The sequence below is a fragment of the Echinops telfairi genome, unplaced genomic scaffold (assembly GCF_000313985.2).
Source record: "Echinops telfairi isolate 266 unplaced genomic scaffold, ASM31398v2 ScPeMD7_3533;HRSCAF=4204_0, whole genome shotgun sequence".
NCBI classification, from domain to species: Eukaryota; Metazoa; Chordata; class Mammalia; order Afrosoricida; family Tenrecidae; genus Echinops; species Echinops telfairi.
This window is the reverse complement of record NW_022107431.1, coordinates 54975950-54980772: the sequence shown is the minus strand read 5'-3', so window position 1 is coordinate 54980772 and position 4823 is coordinate 54975950.

Here is a 4823-nt window from a genome sequence, read left to right as displayed (position 1 = left end):
CTGGGTTGGGATGTTTTCTTGATGTGCACTTACCACTTATATAAAGCTCTCTCTTATACATATGAGTTTCTGTGGATTTGTTTCTCTAATGTACCAAGACTAACACACCAAGATTATAAAAATTACCAGATCAGATGATTGACTTTTTAAGTTATAACAAAAATTTAATGAAAAAAGATTGCCAATTTTCTACAATCTGTTCTAGTATGTAGAAATCAGAGGCAACAATTCTTACCTAATGAGTGCAGGACTATTATAATACCCAAAACAAACAAAGTATCCCAAGAAAGGAACATTACAGATGACATTTTTTATGAACATATATGCAAATAACCTCAAAAAGAATTATATACAGCTAAGTAGGATTTACTGTCGGCATTCATTGTTAGCTACTGAAAACCTAATGAATAGCAATAGTCCATCGCTAAACATCGTATCAGGAGAGGAGGCAGTTTTGTGAGCATAACAAGGGCATAATCCATGGTTTAAAATCAAGAAAGTTGTATGCCATGGTTGTATCATCTCATCAAATTTATTCAATCTGTATGCTAATCAAATCATGAAAGCTGAATTATATGAAGAAGAATGTGGCAGCAGGATTGGAGGAAGGCTTATTAACAGCCTGTGATAGGCAGATGTCACAACCCTACTTGCTGAAAGTGAGGATGAAGCACTTGCTGATGAAGATCAAGGATTGCAGCCTTCAGTATGGATTATGTAGGAGTCAGTAAAGAAGACCCAAATCTCCACAACTGGACCAGTAGGTAACATCATGATAAATGGAGAAAATACTGAATTTGTCAGGGATTTCCTCTTGCTTAGGCTCTCAGTCAATGTGCATGGAGGCAGCAGTCTAAAGATCAAATCTTGTTGCGTTGAACAAATCCATTGCACAGGACATCTTCAGAATGTTGAAAAGCAGGAAGGTTACTTCCAGAGTTTAAGTAGACCTGATCGAAACCATGGTACCTTCAACCACCTCTATGTATGTGAAAGTTGGATATCGAATAAAGAAGACTCAATGGATTTGAATTGTGGTGCTTGAGAAGAATATTCAAAGTACCATAAACTGCCAAAAGGACAAACAAATCTGTCTTAGAAGAAGTACAAGCAGAGTGCTCCTTAGCAGCAAGGATGGCGAGACTGTCATATACTTTGGACATGTTGAGAGAGACCAGTCTCTGCAGTAGGACATGATGCTTGGAAAAGTAAAGCAAAAAAGAGGAAGGCCCTTGCAGTTAATGGATTGACATAGTGGCTGAAACAATGAATTCAAGCGTAGGAACACGTGTGAGGATGGCGCAGGTATGTGCATATGGTCTTGATGGGTCAGCACTGACTCAATGGCACCTCACAACATCAGTAATAGCACAATCAAGTAAAATCTTGCTGAGAATCCATTCAATGGTTGCATCAGTACATAGACAGGGAGCTGGCAGAAGTTCTGCCCAATTTCAGAAGAGGAAGTGGAACAAGAAATCTCTTCATTGCTGTCACCTGTCTCTGGTTGAAAGCAGAGAACACAAGAAATATATTTACCTGTGCTATTCTGCCTATGCAAAGACATTCAACTTGGTGGATGAAAACCAACTACAGGTATTTTCAAAAAGAAGGGGAATCATAGAATAATTCACTTTGCTTCTGGAGAATCTGTACATGGATCAAAAGGCAGTCATTCAAACAGACCAGGGAATACTGAACGGTTTAAAATTTGAATAGATGTGTATCAAGATTGTAGCCTCTCACTAAACTTATTCAATCTTTGTTTTGAGCAAATAATCAGAGAGGTTGTATTACATAATAAAGAGTATAGTATCATGTTTGGAGGCAAGCTTATTAACAATTTTTGATACCCAGATGACACAACTTTGCTTGCTGAAAGTAAGAAGAACTTGAAGTATTTGCCGATGAAGATCAAAGAGTGAAACCTTTGGTATAGATTACAACTCAATGTAAATAAAACAGAAACATAATTACATCATAATAAATAGAGAAGATATTGAAGTAGTCAAGGGATTTTTTTCCTATCTAGGATCCACAGTTAATGTTAATGGAAATAGCAGTAAAGAAATAAAACGAAGCAATGTATTGGGTAAATCTGCTGCACAAGACCTCTTTAAAGTGTTGATGAGCAAGAATGTACCTCTGAGGACTACTAGTTGTCTGACCTAAGCCATGGTATTTTAAATTGTGCCTTATGCATGCAAAGGTTGTGCATTGAATAAGAAAAACTGAAGAGATATGGATACATTTGAATTACAGTCTGGCAAAAATATTGAAAGTGCTATGGACTACCAAAACAACAAATAGATCTGTTTTGGAAGAACTACAGCCAGAATGCCCTTAAGAGATAAGGATGGCAAGACTTCTTCTCCCATACTTTGAACATATTATCAAGAGGGTAAAAGAAACCATGCTTAATAACACAGAGGAGCAGTGAACATGAGGAAAATTCTTAACAAGGTGGATTGACACAGTGGCTGCAACAATGGGTGAGTTAGTCTGGGTAGACTAGAGAAACAAATTCATAGACACTCATATGTGTATGAGAAAGAGCTTTATATACAAGAGCAATTGAGTATTGAGAAAACACCCCAGCCCAGTCCAGATCAAGTCCTTAAGTCCGATATTAGCCCATATGTCTGATACCAAACTACAAATTCCTCTTCAGACTCATGAAACACATGAAATGACACCGAATGCAGGAAGATCCCAGGCCAGTGGGTGGGAAGTTTTGTGAATCCAGTGGCGTTGTACACATCTCAGTGCTGGCAGGGGTCTGCACGTGGCTTCTCCAGCTATGAGGTGCTAGCTGCCGTCAGCCTCTTTCCATGTGTCTTCTCCACAGGGATGTGTTGGAGGGAATGAGCATGTATCTCACCTCCAGCGAGCTATTTATCTGCTTAGTGCCTCCAAAGGAGGTCATTGAGCTGCCACCTGATTGACAGGTGAAGTTCCACCCCTTCACTCTTAATTCTCTCAAACGGTCAACAGATTATGTAACTACCACAGTGGCTCAAACAAAACAATTGTAGGATGGCATAGGATAGACAGTGTTTCAGTGTGTTGTACATAAGGTCACTACAAGTCAGAACCACCTTGAGGATACCTGACAACAACAAAGATAAATTTTTTAAATAGCCCATAAATGACTCTGCATAATGATTTTTTTTCTCCCAGAATTTCAGTGGACTGCTATGGTTGTCAAGTTTCTGCTAGACATGTAAATTGCACACACACACACACAAACACAATGAGATATTATAATATCAGGAAACTCTCCCTATCTCTACAATTTGGAATGGGGGCAGGACCAATTTATATGCATCCAATCTGTGCTAATAATATTTTGGTGTCGCCTATAGAAAATCTTCTGGGCAGTTTCTCAGATGATCTACCCCTTATACCACTTACTTAAATAAAGGTAGACATGAGGCTCATGCGACTCCATCTCAAATTCCTTTGACATATCCTCCAGAGGGACCGGTCTCTGAGGAAGAACAGGATCCTTGATTAAGTCGAGGGCCAGAGAAAAGGAGGAAGACCCTCCATGCAATGGATTGATAAAGTAACTGTAACACCAGGCCAGATCGTAATAAGAATTGTGAGGCTGGCATTGTACCGAGTTGTGTTTTCTTACGAGTACACAGGGTTCCTATGATTTGGAACTGACTCAACAACACTTAATAACACAAAAACCATAGTTAGACTCAAATGGTCATCTGTAATATTTCACTCGTTCCATGGCCTTGTTCCATCCCCACAACACCACTACCACCACCAAGGTAAGCTAACAAAGTTTGTATTCCATTTAACGTCATCTTTGTTTTTGTACTGCTTATTTCTTTTCAAAATCCCTATTCCATTTGCTCTTGAAGATATGGTTGATCTAATAAGCCAATTTGAGTTCTACTTTAGTTGTTAATGCTCCCAGGAATATGTTCTACATATCTTGTTACTGTGCCATCTAAAAGGGTGAGTCAGATGACAAGATTAGACACAGTCACAGAGCAAATGTAAAAGACTTTCCAAAATGAGGGCAGAGGGACAATCATGGAAAAATTTAAGTGCTGTTCAAGTCATGCCTTTGTTTTTCACTCGGTCATCTGCCCTGTGAACGGAGGGAGAGCAAGAGACCCTCTTTCAGCAGAGAGCATTACTATTTTAAGCAAACACATTTGCTCAGGAGTAGCAGGTCATCCGAGATCAGATTCTTACACTTTTTGTATGAACTTTGCTTTTATTTAAAAGTATATTGTTATGTGGTTTGCTTATTTCACTCACTATAATATTCTCCAGGTCCATCTATATCATGAAGTGATTCATGATTTCCTCATTGTTTTTTTTAGCATGTATAGTAATTGTGTGTGTATTTTAAGTTTCTTTGTCCATTCTTCTATGGTGGGATTGACTGTTGACTGGTGTTGACCTGGGTGTGATGGTGGATGGGTGAACATAGTGGTGGAATATGGGTTGGAGATTGGGTAGAGGTGGACTACTGGCGGGTTTGATTAGTGGCTTGGACTATTGAATGAAAATTTGATGATCCTTGATCATGCCCAACCAGGCTTCCACCGATTTGGAACTCTTGTTGTTCCCTTGTCCCTGGGTTTGTTAACACCACTTCCTTTCCCCCTACCTTCCCCTCTCCCATGTCCCCCCAAAACCATTTGTAGGCCACTGGACATCCCCTTACAGAAGGGTCTCAGGGAGGAGATGAGCCAGTCAGTGTGCGATGTAGCAACAATGAAAAATACAACTTCCCTCTAGGTCCTAAATGCTTCCTCCCCACCCCACTATCATGATCCCAATTCTACCTTACA